This window comes from Zalophus californianus, chromosome 17 (assembly GCF_009762305.2).
Source record: "Zalophus californianus isolate mZalCal1 chromosome 17, mZalCal1.pri.v2, whole genome shotgun sequence".
Classification (NCBI taxonomy): domain Eukaryota; kingdom Metazoa; phylum Chordata; class Mammalia; order Carnivora; family Otariidae; genus Zalophus; species Zalophus californianus.
Window position 1 is genome coordinate 9,063,134 of NC_045611.1, and position 14,802 is coordinate 9,077,935.

The 14,802-nt window shown below is 41.7% G+C and overlaps 1 protein-coding gene across 3 annotated transcripts in view; it reads right to left on the minus strand.

Moving 5' to 3' along the window:
- Positions 1–14,802, minus strand: part of WWOX (WW domain containing oxidoreductase) — a 928,538-nt gene that overhangs the window by 341,499 nt on the left and 572,237 nt on the right. The window lies entirely within an intron of this gene.

Below are 14,802 nucleotides of genomic sequence, written 5' to 3' on the forward strand. Positions count from 1 at the left end.
GCAAGATACAGATGGCACACTCAAAATGGGTAATTTGAGGAGTATTTAATAAAGGCGCTACTGGCCAGGATCAGCATGGGGTCTAAGGAAGCAGTGAGGTGTTGTGTAGTGACCTGGGGTTTGTAACAGAAGGAAGAGCTCCCTGCCCTTGCCAGCTGAACAGAGGGAACCTGCTATGGAGTGAGGCTGTCCACCCCTGCCCTGCAGGGAGCATGCCTGGGGAGTGAATAGCATAACTCTGCTTTGTTCTGAATTCCTGTGGGTGCATGCCCATCACTGGTAAATGCAACCTGAGCGTGAGAGACCAAGAGTCCACTGAGGTCAGCCTCCCAGGACACGGGGGCAGGGTAGGAGGGACCCAAAGGGACGAAGATAAATAGTGCACAAACTGCACAATCCCTCTAGAGAGGGGCTTAAGGGGCCTTGAGAACCCGACTGTCAAGGCAAATGAGAGGTCAAGTACCCATGTTTCCCCAACTCCAACCAAGAGAACCTGGCTATAATAGTTATACCGTTGCTCCTTGAACAACATGGGGGTTAGGGGTTCCAAACACACCACCCCTGCTGCAGTGGAAAACCCGCATACAACTTTCCTCTCTCAAAACATAACTACTTAATAGCATACTGTTGACCAAAAGGTCCTACCAATATAACATAAGCAGTTAATTAACAGGTCTTTTGTGTATGTATTATACGCTGTATTCTTAGAACAAAGTAAGCTAGAGAGAAGAAAATGTTATTAAGAAAATCATAAGAAAGAGAAAATACATTTTCAGTACTGTACTGTGTTTATGGAAAAATTCCGTGTATCAGTGGACCCACACAGTTCAAATCAGAGTCATTCAAGGGTCAACTGTGTTGGCATGCCACGTTAGGTGTTATGTGAAGGTACAGCTCTCTTCCCAGAAAGATCTCACTTGGAAACCCCTAGCCTAGATGTTCTCTCTGGTTTCTTCTAGGTCTGCTGTGCAGGATTACACAGGAAGAACCGGATGTAATCCACAGGGCACACATCTCAAAATCCTGAATGTTAGCAAAGAGCACTGACACCTTCCACCCAAACCATGGTGACAGCACCTTTTGTTTTGTGGAAAAGACAACGTTTTGAAAAAGAGGTTTATTTTAATTTTTTTATCAAGACAGGTCATGTCTTGGTAGTTTTATTGGACAGTGGGGCACATGGGATCGAAAGATTAGAGAAAAAAAGATAGGACAGTTTTTAAACACCGCTCTGTTGAACTAACATAGAAAAAGGCAGATTCATTTTAAGATTTCTAGGGAAAAGGAGGTATGTCGACGGGAAGATGAAAAGGAGGAAGAGGGGCAGTGGAAACCAAACTCCACAAAGATGAAAAAACTATCGACTTAAGAACACACAAAATGAAGGCACATGATTTGGCTGACCTTCTCCAGGAGAAAGGGCTGGAATGGCTTCCCAGGAACTGGCTCCACTGGCCGACAGGAGTGGGCAGGAGTGGGTCTCGAGAGTTCGGCTACCTTCTGTGACACACTCTGTCGGGCAGGGGAACCTTCGGCTACTGTGCCAGGCGGTGTTATCAAGTGCAGACATTCCATCAGGAAGACAAAAAGAAAACTCTCCAAAGAAAACAACAGGTACCAGCGCCGAGGGAGATGCAATATCACCTGCAGATTGCGGGGTGGAGCAGGCCAGCCTGGGAAAGGCTGGAATCGGGGCTCTGCCTTTTCTAATATAGATTAATGACTTGCTCAGGCTAGCAGCTACGAACTTGCCAAATGTGCTGACCGCCTGAAATTAGCAAAGGTGGTGGCCATGGAAGGAAGGGAGAAAAGAAAGTGAGGGGAGCCTGAAAGTGCCTCACTCATCCTGGCCTGACATACGACAAATAAAATTAACGGCGACAAAGAGAGAGAAACAAGTGTCAGGCAGCAGAAAACAAACTCCGAATGAGTATGATTGATCTCGAAGGGGCCTTCTGTTGCTGTTGATAAGACCCTGGGATTACAACAAACACACGTGCTCACACAGCAAGCCCCACACGCAGCGCACTTACATATGCACAGTGCCGAGCCAGGCACGGCAGAGTAACACGGGCAAAATTAGATCGCTTTTAACCAGGACAAAATGCATGTCCCCAGAAGTCAGAATAGATTATCCTGGACGGTGGCAAAACTCAGTTCAAGTATCTCACTCCATTCTGGTCACCACCTTATAGAAATGTTATGCATTGAACACTTGAACGGTATTAGGAAAAGCATGGATGCTGATTCTCAGACTTGAAAGTCTGAGTGTTCATAAAAGGGCTATGTACATATAGGTCAGGCGGCAAGAAAAAAGAAAGGAAAGGGAAAAAAATTCAGTGAAAATTATTTAGGGCTTGCGATACCTATGTGAGGTGGATGACTCTATGTCAGCAAAAGAGCAAAAGTCAGAAGCAATATTAAAGGTAAATTTGAGCAGCTGAATATTTTTTTTCTGAAAAAAACCTAAATATCAACTAATTATGGGGGGGAGATGTATATACAAGTTGCAACAACAACAAAAAACAAGCAAAAAAAGTATCTCAGTGTTCTCCTATAACATAATGGAAACAATAGAATTCTGTATAAATTTAAAAGGAAACAAAAAAATGTAAAAGAAATTAAAAAGGAAAGGAGAGAAAGAAAGAAGGGTAGCAGATACAGTGGACATACACTATGACAGTTTCTAAATGGCACTCTAAGAACAATATACTAGTAAATATATTTCCTAACAGTAGCAAATTCAACCCAGAGAGTCTATGAATCAGGAGAGCACAGAAGATGAGGAATTAATCGACAATTGTGGGATTCTTTAAGATTTACCTGTATGTGTACGTTCTGAGTATGTGTTTACACACAGGTATGTGCCAACTCAGAGCACCACAGAGCACTAGTTGTCCCAGACTGTGAGTGACCCAAGTCCCTCCAGCCTCATTTAATTGGTTGTTCACATGCATTCCAGGGCAGGTCAAAAGACAAGAGAAGTCAAATCTTCCCCCCTTAGCTCACTGCATGCCTGTCCCTTTCTTTGCCATTCTCTGGAACGCGGCAGAAGTTCCTGAAAAATCAGGGAAGGCTCTTGATGTGCCCCAAGTTCGCCAGCAAAGCTTCCGGTGTCAGAAGCCCATGCTCTGCTGGTGATATTTTCCGTGTCTGCATGTCCATGCAGCAGTACCATCTCTCCTGGCATTATGACAAAATGACAGAGCATTTGTCTTTTTGGATCTTGTGCTGTCGTTTGTCTTTTTCTATGGAGTTCTTTTTTTCTCCTCCATAAGATGATTTGTCTCAAAAAGAAAAGTCTTAATATAGTTATTCCTTCAGAGGAAAGCAAATCTAGTTTATATCCCCGTGTTCTTCCACACGTGATATTATGGGCCACTTGGGTCGGGATTAGGCAAGTCGGACAATTAGAACCGAATGTCCTGTTCGGCAGACAAGCGTACTCAGAAGGATTGGTGCAAGGTACAATTCCCCACTGCTGCAGAGTCTGTCCAGGCAATCGTGGTGGAACTGAATCAAAGACACTTTAATCACTTGTTGACTGATTTGGCTAACAAATATGCCTCCAGGAGTCCCAGGTGACAATGGGGGTTCCCTGATACGTCCCGGGGATGTTTTCTCTGCCAGCATGTCATGTTTGATGGCTTATTAGGAACTGCCAGTGTGCTGCTGTTTTCTGATGTGGGAAACAATGGTGGCTATTTGGGGGACACGTAACTATATCAGCTTACCCTATGTGGCGAGGCGTGCAATTGGGCAGAACCTTTTCTGATTCTGAGGTTAGCTGCCATTTACTGAATCTAGGTGGAGACTGCAAATCAGTGGGGAATAAAACTATGTTCTGCTAGGAATTTCTTGAGGATCTCAGCAGTTTTGAAAACATAGGGCAGTGAGCCCCCGCAGCTCTGAAGGAGAGTATCAAAGGGCCGCCTAATACAACAGTGTTGGGGCTGTTCTTCCCACTACTCTCAGGTCTCTGGTTAAGGGCTTTGGAGATTTGTATAAGGGGCTGAGAGATTACCTGGAAGCAAAGGAAATGAGACCTTAACTCTTTCCTTCTGGAGGATCCCTGTTCTTAAGGCTTTTCTAGTGCTATGAGATTTGCTAGATAAACAGAATACTAAGGGTCCTCAAGGAAGACCCTTGAGGGAGGTGAGTGTGGACTGCTGATCCAGGGGAAGAGGGAAAGTTTATGGGCACATGTGACTGAGCTACCCCATGTGGTGGTCATCCCTTGAGAACAGTGACCCAATAGCTTTACAAGAGCTCCTATATGGATGCATAAAGGGCAACACCATCCTCCCTCTCCTTCCTTTCCAACTAAGTTTTAAGAACCTGTCATCACACTCACAGGGACAAATGAAGCCAAGGCAGCCTGCTAAGCAGATCCATTTGTTCCCTTACTGGAAGGCAGTGCAAGTAGACAGAGCCCTTGTGTCCTGGATTAAATCTCTGAAATTATTTAAAAAAAGAAATGATGGGAGGAATGAAAGAAAAGAGGCATCAAAGAGAAAAGCTGGACTTCCACCTAACTAGGGGCAAGAAGAAGGTGGGGAAGGACAGCGGCAGGGGGCACCCGAGTAGCTGGGGCAGAGGGACGGGCTTTAATTATTAGCCTGTAAGTTAAGGACATTTTATCTTAGTTGTACCCGCTGGGGAAGCAAATCATATCAAATACAATAAATATATTTTCATTAAAAAAAAAATTGATGTTTTGGGGGGGTACCTGGCTGGCTCAGTTGGTAGAGCATGCAACTCTTGATCTTGGGGTTGTGAGTTCGAGTTCCACAGTGGGTGTAGAGGCTACTTAAAAATTTTTTTTAAACTTCAAAAAAAAATGTTTTCCTCCCCCGACTACTGTGGTGGATTTTTTTTTTTTTTTTTTTTAGATCTCCCTTGGTTTCACTTTGGTTTCTGTTCCTCCCTTCCCCCACAAAATTTCTAAAAACATTCTGCTCTGACATCCATTCCAAGTAATAGGACACATGGTCCAAAGCAAACCATCCAGGAAAAGCATTTGTACATTTTCTCATCTGACTTATGATTGTCTCTGAAAAGGGAACAAGGTGGGAGGGATGGAGAGAACTTGCTCTCTCCACTCGGAACACCATGTATCCTCAGTGCTTCATGGCATCCGTAGCTCATTAGCTACAGTTAGTACGAATCTTGTGACCTTTGGGGCCATAAAACTCCCCATAATAATTCATCAGGTCCTGAGAGTTCCCCTAAGTACATTCAGATCAAGTGCATGACATTTCCCCCTAATGGTGGTACTGGCTAATGGCCTAACAGAATTTAGATGGCTCCACCAAGCCACGCAATTGTATTACATAAGTTCAAACGAGTGGCTATCATTGGGGTTGATGGGTGGACTCAGAATAGCAGTTTAGGCTAGTGGTCAAGACCACACACAAGAGCCCTGCGAAAATTAAACTCTTAGAACATCAGTTTATTCATCTTTCAATTAGGGACATTAATACTGACTGCTTAGGTCTGGGCTGAGGATTCTATGGGCTCAGGAAATTAGACATGCTAGCTTATTTTTCTGTTGGAGACTATGTTGAAATTAATGATGTACTGAAGAAGAAACCCCTGCTTCCTACATCCATGAACATACTTGTCTCCTTTCCCCAGTGGTTGTACCCTCTCCTACTATAAGAACACCTTTAATGACATCAGAAATTCAGACACCCACACTCTTTGTAACCACTGACTGTGTAAATACATAATGATTGAATACTACTATGCACTCCCTAACACTCTAAAATGATTTCTCTTTACCCATCACAATAGCATTTTCCCACATTTGAAAACCATTGGCACCTACATAAAGACCTATTATTTATTCCATCTAGAATACCATACTCGCAGCATATATAGATTTAAAGAAACCACAGAGTAACTCCGCAGTCCAGAGGGGTGAAGCATTGCTCTTAAGGAAGACTGTAGGTCTGGACTCGTTGAGGGTGTCTAAGGAGGAAGACATAGAAAGGTTGGCAGAGGAAAGGACACTGAGGCTGGATGTCATGGGCACTAAGAAGAAGGTGACAGGGGTCGGGGGTACTTGCTGTAGGGAGTTCCATCAGTTGGGCCATGCCCTAGAAGGTTCTCCAAATAGGGTAAGGGGATGCCTTTGGGCATCAGGACTTTGGGAGAAGATAAAACATTTGAGCTGGTTGACTTTAATCCAAATGAAGATGGGAAGAAGAAAATGGAGAACCAACCTATAAGGCAGTGCTGCCCAAGTAAACTTTTTGCAATGATGAAAATGTTCTGTGGTGAGCTGTCCAATACAGTAGCCGAGTACAGCTTCCGAACACTCAAAATGTGGTCAGTGTGACTGGAGTAGTGACTTTTTAAAAATTCATATAATTTAAATTCATTTAACTTTAAATAACTACATGTGGCTACTAGCTACCATATTAGACAGCATGGCTCTGAAGTTTGCTCAGGCCTGTTTAAAGAGATCCTGATTATATAATAGCAAGGAGTTCCCTCTTTCTGAGAATCAGCTAATGGCTGATAAAGGCTGGAACCTTTCAACCTAAGGAAATATGTCTCTGTAGAAGCCATAAAATCCTCCTAGGTGAAACTGAGTTGCTTTATCCCATGGCCCCTGCTTTTGCCACATTTGAATCAAGTTTAAGCCACTCTTATTAATTAGAAACGGTAAAAGCAAAAACATTTAAAATAAACCCGAGCCCTGGATGTTAAATCTGTCATTTTTTACATGGCCTCATGATTCAACGATTAATGGACCTTAAAACAATCATAAAACATCAAGGCCCTTGCTCAAGCTGAGAAGAACAAGAATAGCTTTACTTCTGCTCCGGTCTTCTTGTTTTAAATTCATTGGGTGTCACCAAGCTCTGTAAACACTTTTAAGTATTTTGACATTGTGGTATGAGATGCTGTTAATCTGTTTCCTCCCTGACCTTCATTGGCCAGCAGCATGTTGCGACTCAGAGGAAAATTCATGAAAAACAGCAAGGATGTACTCAGTGACACAGATTAGGATACAATAAAACTAAATAATGGCTATAATGTACCGATTCAGATTCAATAAACTAACTCACCAAAGATTTATTGAGCATCCAGTCTGTACGAGGCACTCGGTGGACACTTGCCCATATAACACATTTTATTTGCACAATCCTCAGCACAAACACACAGGGCCAGCATCAGTGTCCCCATTTTATAGATGAGCACACTGAGGTCCAATCATGCAGTTAGTAAATGGGTGGAAGTGGGATTCAAAACCAGGTTTTCTGACTCCTGAATAACACTTCTTTTTCCAGTGTGCCACTTCAGGATATAAACCTTTTGCTTATGATCTGTGGCAGATTATATTTTTCAGAAAGGGCCATGGCAATATTTCCAGTCCCACATTCCCTCCCAGAACCCTTTCATTGCCCCATCAAGAGGTGGGGTCTATTTCCTCTCCCTGCACACCTGGGAAGCCCTGTGTGACCGCATGCACAAACAGAATGCAGAAAAACCAATGCTGTGTGACTTCTCTGGCTAGGTCATAAAGAGCAACACAGATAAGTGTAGCTCTCTCTCGGGACACTGACTCTGGAATCCAGCTGCCATATTGTGAGGAAGACCCAGCTGCCATATTGTGAAGAAGTGCAGGTGTTCTAGCCAATAGTCAGGATCAACCTCAGATTCATCCCTGAACAATGCTCAGATGAACCCCCTCACAACCCTCCACCCCCGGTTTATAAGCTGCCTCATTTGACGCTGATGCTGTTTCTTCCAGCCCTGCCGAAACCACAGATTCATGAACAACGTAAATGTTGTCATTTTAAACCACTAAGTTTTGGTGTGGTTTGTTATGCAACAATAGTCACTGGAAACTGGTCAAACTTTAATCAAACTCTATAGAATAGGCAAGTGCTTTAATTCCCTCATCAAAGATATCCAACAGCTAGATAATGCGTTCCCATGAAAGAAATCCTGAGAGGAAAAAGATAAAGGCTTGGCTATGGAGAGACACTAAGAATTTGGAAGGCTTATTATACGAGGGAATTGAATGGAACATTTGAAGGAAAAGAAAACAGAATGCCTAATGAATATACCAGAAAGTTTAGATTTATGGGATTGTACATTTATTGCTTTGACTGCTAAGATCTATCTAGAGCCTCAAGTGGCTTTGGACTCATTTCCTAGTTTGGCTCTCAAAGACTTCGTGGCTTAAGTAGATCTTCTACTTCTGTCTCCTGGGGGTATGGGATGGTACTGGGTTTATTCCACAATGTTCAGAAGATGGGAAAAATATTGCCAGGATGCTAGAAAGGGGACACGCGGGACCTGACAAGGCAGGAAAACATCTTACTCATTTCTATATTCACAAATTTTGGCACCGTCCCTGACGATTTTTAAGAGGAACTGAAAGAAAAACTGGATATCCTCATGGAGATGTGGTCAAACAAATTGTTAAAGAAGGTTGGTAGAGCATGACGATGACTTCTATTTGACACTTAACACGTTTCACCAAAGTGAGAGGTTATTTACGTCTTAGCAACGAATCACCTAAAATCCAACATGGAACTTACCATTTTCTATACACCCTCAAGGTGGCTCCTGTGTTTGAGGGCTCAGAGGTACTGGCTAACTAATCAGGCACCCCACCGCCCTCAAATACATTTTTCCTTTCCTGGTTAAGATTCCTCTGCCTATCTTAAAATTTTTACAGTCTATTTCTTAAACTTTGATGTCTTGGTAGTAATGTTCTTAACTTCCACTGATATGACCATAAACACACATATATCTTTATTTTTAAGATGTGTTGCAAATGTCAGGAGAAAGCGACATTTTGTATGAGCTTTCCACATACAGATGAAAACCACCCACAGTTATCAGGAGCAATACTTAAATCTTACAGGAGCTGTTATTTTTGAAGAAATTTAGATTAATTGGGCTGCTTTTAAAACCTGTAATACTGCCATGGTTACATCTTTAGAGTCACAGAATGCCTAAGGTATAAACAGGATTTTTTTCTTTTTATTGATGGCTGTGAATTTTCTGTGCGCACCTGTACTAGCAAGGTAACTTTTGCTATAAACAGCATTTTTAAATTATTGCATAAAAAACTATCAAGCACTAAATTAGAAAAAAACAGAAATTCGAAAGTGATAGTTAAATTTATGAAGCAGTTCTGCTACACTCAAAGGCTCACTGCTTGACATGTAAAAAATTTTGAGCTGCGTGTAAGGCCTGAGTATGAATTTGTCTCCAGTGGGGGAACCATAACCCACACCAAGCTCCAAATGAGAGCCACATGCAGAACATATGCGCTTTGGATGTGCGCTTGTTTGCATGACTAATGGTGATAATATTAAAAGTCTTTTCTCATCATTTCAATTCTTTCATTTTTTATTTTTTTTTATTTGGCTGAGTGCCTTTTTTGCTACCTCCAAGAGCTGTTAATTTTGCTCGCTGCTGAGCAAAAGTCAAAGTCAGAGTCTAAACAGCTTGTAATGAGTTTTCAATGGCCCATCTCAATGAAATTGAGGGCAAAGACCAGCCAGCTCAGGCAATGTCAGCCCTCGGAATTTATTAGTGAGGGCGAGTAGTGTTGGGGGGAAGGCGCAGAGGAGGGACAGAAACTCCTGAGCTCTTCAAGAGGAGCCCGGCCCTTATTAAAAATCGGTGACAGCAGACTGTTCCAGGCCGGACACACAATATCAGACCCATCTGCCATCAACCTCCACTGGTGCAGGGTCACACTTGGATGGGGAATGAAGGAGAGAGAAGTCTCTTGCAAGAAGGAAGAGTTTCCAGCTCACTGGGGATGTGGATGTGGTTATGCTGACCCCTCATGTCCATCACTCCACAGAGAAGGAGGTTCTCCTCCCCTTCTCCATATCCTCTGCATACGACCTGCACATGAGTGTGCACACACACGTGCAAACACACACACAAACCTCAATCTGCTAATGGCCATTTAGACAAAACGGGGCAGTATTCAATTTTCCAGTTCTGACTTTTATTTGTTCAATTCTGTGTGAATTTCTCCGTTGTACACGTTTCCTACAGATCCCTTATGATTTTACTTCCAGGAATATCCTTTAAAACCACACAATGTTTTCCTGCACAAGTGCAAAATCTCCATATAAAACAGAATTCTGCATGAGCCTGACAAATAAATTCTACACTAGAGAGTAGAGATCAATTTGACAATAGCTTCTTTGGCCCCAAGAAATGTACCATAAAGCCACTAAAATAATACACTTGAGCAAGGTGCTGGTCTGAGGGGGTAAAAAAAGGTTTTATTTCTGCACAGCCACACATTTTTACATTAGGAGGGAACTGTGGAGTATGTGCTAAGGCTGCGAATGGAATAAATTAGGACTGTTGGATCTTCTAAGTTGGGTTTTACATAATTAATATATATATTAATATTACTTATATTGATTGATATTGATATTAAATTGATTGATATTGAAATTAAATGGATATTAAATTATAATGGATATTTCTATTGAATTATATTTTGATGCTGATATTAATATTAAATTATAATTGACTCCAGTATATTTTTTATGGAGCACCTACTACATGCCAGCCCCAGTGCTAAGCACCGGGAACACCAGGGCAGGCCTGGTGATGGAGGTCAGCTCATCTTTCTCACCACTGATTTATTTCCTCAACCATTTGTTGTCCACTGATTCACTACTGAATAATTACAGTCACAAAAATCCACTAAGTACGTGCTAAGAACGAAGATATGGACTGGGTTCAGGGGGGAAACTGCATGGTCTCCATCCTCAACTAACTTAGACTCCAGAGGCACAGAAAATTCCAGATTAACATAGTGGATTTCCAAAGCCTTCTACTAGTTGCTATTTATTTATACACTTGTTCTCCCAGTATTCACCTTATTCCTTTCACTCGTCCACTTGCATTCATAGAACTACCCTCTGTCTTTGTGCACCAGCTCATGTCCCTTCCCATGAAGGGAAGGGAAATTCAACATACCTCGAATGTCTCATACAAAGTCTATATAAAGAATGGGTCTGTATGCATTCAACAAATAGCCAAAAAAAAAAAAAAAAGTTGCGCTCTGTGTTTAATATAGCTATATATTTAAAAAGCATGTATGATCCAAGAATGAGAATTACTCATGGGCATATCCATAGTCATTTTCACAATGACCATCTTGCTAATAACAACACTAAGAAGAGGCAGCAGCAGAAGCAATTACTCTGTGCCAGACTTCGTGATAGGTTGTTTACATGCATTATCTCATTAAATTCTCATTTAACCTGCAAGTCTGGTACTATTTTTATCCCATTTTGCTGATAAAACGTTGATAGAGGTTAAGTGATTTCCTCCAAATCACAAGACCAGTGCATTTCAGATCAGGGGAATCTGACTTCAAAAATCTATGAAAAAACAAAACCCTTGTTTAGATCACAAATCCCACACAGCTTTAGTCTTTGAATCAAAAACTGAAAAGTCTTTTATCTGAAAGTGAAATGTAATTGATCCATACACAATAAGGAGAGGGACTAAGGGTGTGTGCGTGAGCTGGAAAGAGGTCTCTCTCCAAAACTCACCACTGCCAACTTTAAAACTCCTTGTTCAGAAACAAAGTGAAGGGGAGCAAACCGCCCCACGCCCAACACACACAATAAGTACCAAATTCCTTATCAGCTTCAACCGCATTCAAATGATGGGGGCGTAAATAACTTCACTGGAAGTTAAAATGCCAACAGTTCTTAAAGAATAAGAACAAGGGGGAATTACACACCCAATTACCCAGAAAACTGCACCATGGAAGACAGAAACTATTTCATAGGCAATAGTCATGCCTACAAATGTTGTATTTTATAAAACTTCCCTAACACAGCTTGCTGCTTAATGTTTTATATTGGGGAACAGCTCGCCACAACTTTCTAAACACCAGTTTATTTGTTGACGAAGAAAATGAGGCAACTGAGTGCAGAGGAGAAAATGTAATCTATAGGGAAGTTTGCTATGGTTACAACAAGCCTGATACAGACTAGACACACCGACCATTTGGGTTTTTGAATAATTCTCTCATTCTGAAAAGTGGTCTGAAATTAAGAGAGCTTCCACATGAACCCCCTCAAATATCTGCAGTTTAATCTTTGTGGTGTCTAGCTTCCCCATTGGTCCTCAGGTGATGTTGCAAACCTTTTAGCAAAGGAAGGGAATGACAAATCCTATCAGGGAGGACAGTCTCTGCATGGCAATGACTGTCAAGGGCTAATTTTGATCTCCCAGGCTTACACCTCTTCCCCAGCCCTCCAAATTCTTAGGAGAAGGAAGAAGCTGAGAGCAACACCTCCTTCTGGGGGATTTTCACACCCGGTGTCTAGAGGGTCCTACAGAAAAATAACCTGCATACATCGCCTTGTTCACCCTTTCCCCAGCAAAATCTCAGTGCAATGTATTTGGCTTTGTGCTGAAAGCACATGGCATGCATTTATGGGAAACCCAGCCCTTCCCTGGCATTCCTCTGAAATACTGTGGCTGAAAAGCACTTTTTTTTTTTTTCCCACGGAACAGTGAACATTTATACAATCATTAAAATCGCATCTACTACCATATTTTTTCTCCTTCTCAGCTTTAATACATTTTTATAATTGCATTGAAGATATTCTAACCCTGTTTTTAGTGCAAAGATAAAATTTATGAACCATGACAAACGTATCATCTCAGAGCCAACCCAAAGGATAACAATGTGTGTGGTGAAACCCAAGTGTTAGCTCCCTTCTGCCCATTTTAATGGGGTGGGAGAGAAAAAGAGTTAATCTGAACCCCAATCCTCGAATTCCAGACGTGGGAGAAGTTCCCAACTCATGCCCTAGAGCCAGGACAAATCTCAAGGAAAAGTATTTATTCGCACAAAAATTTTTCTAAAGTTACAAATGTATTTGGAACTATAATTAACAGGTATTTTTAGTTTATATGCTGTGTATGATTTCTGCAGGTTCTGTCAACACAACCAAAGCTATCTGACTATATTTGTTCTCAGAATGACTCGCCCACTTCCCCCTTTACCTTTTTCTGTATTTCCTTTAGAGTATGTTTTTGAAGGGCATAATGAGAAGGGGCCACATGGGGAGCAGAAAATAAGTGCCAGAGAAAGTGGGGGTCAGAGTTCAGCTGGGCCATCAGGGAGCTAGCTGGGTGACCTTGAACAAGTCCCTCTCTGGGCTCCGCTCTCCTCATCCACAGAAGGAAGGATTTTGAGTAGATTTCTGAGCTCTAAAATTAAATGTTACAAAGAGATTATTTAAAATAAAATACCTCCTGCTTTCAGATGATATCATTGGTGAGATCATCACTTTGAAAAGAAAAATCTTTTTTTTTTGGTTTAAAGATTTTATTTATTTGACAGAGAGAGACACAGCAAGAGAGGGAACACAAGCAGGGGGAGTGGGAGAGGGAGAAGCAGGCTTCCTGCTGAGCAGGGAGCCCCACAGGACCCTGGCATCATGACCTGAGCCAAAGGCAGACGCTTAAGGACCGAGCCACCTAGGCGCCCCTTAAAAGAAAAATCTTAAATGTTGATGATTTATTAAAAATGCAGCAATCACGTTTGCTTGAATGTGTGTTTCCAAACCCAGATGGACACCTTGAAGTTAAAAAAAAAAAAAAAAAAAGCGTGGAGGGGATTTTGATAAGCACCTACCCTGGGGTTTTTATTCCTCCCTGTAGAGCGCACCCTAGCCACGAGCCAATGATAAAGAACACCAGAGACAAGCCTAACTCCGATGAACTTTTCTGCCCTGCCTCCCCTTTCTCTTTGGAAACACAGAGTTTTAAGTATTTCCCAACTTTACATAATAGCCTTGAATAAGACACCAATGCTAGGGACCATAATGAAGTGGAGGTAATCTACACAATTTAAAAACACTTATTGTGACAAAATGGATTGACGAGGTGCGGGTGATACAAGCGTGCATAAATGAAATGCATCCCACCGGAAAAGCATTTTGCTCACATTGTCATTTACGGCTCCTGAATTAATAGACCAAGAAAGGCACCACTGGCCCCAACAAAATGCCGTAAAACCACTGGCAGCGAGTGGTGTCTCAAACTTTAATTCCCCTGGGGAGAAAAGGACACTGCCTAATCTGTATTCAGTCCTGACATTGGCCACATCTGATATGGAACATTAGCTTCTAAGTCTCTCAATAGACTAGTGTCCTTCAGTTTATATTACTTTATGTTAATAGTAGAAAAATTACACACAACACCATTTATCATTGTTATACTCTGCTATACATCCCATAGCTTATTTTAATATATTTATTTACCCCTGAGACGATGAGAAATTAAAAATATATATGTATCAAGAAAAACCTATAGGGAAAGAATCCTTGTAAATCTCTTTGGGGGAAAAAAAAACCCTCCCTTGGGGGGGAAAATATATTATATAGCTAAGCTGGTGAATGATAAGGTGCTTTCTGCCTAAGGACGTGGGTACGAGAATTCCTGGAGCGTGAGTACGTAACAAAAAGCAGCATATTAATGATAATGTATCTCCTGTTCCCTCATCTCACTGGCTTTTTTCCTTTGTTGATTATATCCTTGGGTCCCTCTCGTTCTGTTATTAGCTTTTTTGACATTTGACCTCCCGCTAGGGAAAGGCAAGTTGTTTTTTTGTTTTTTTTTTCTCTTTTGCTTGAAAAAGCACTGTCAGTCTGAACCTTTCACTTTTTATGACCCAGATTCCACAAGAGCAGAGTGGAACTTCAGTTTGGATTAAAAACAGCACTGATGTCCTTGCATTTGGTGCCTTCACTTTCGCAAATCGCA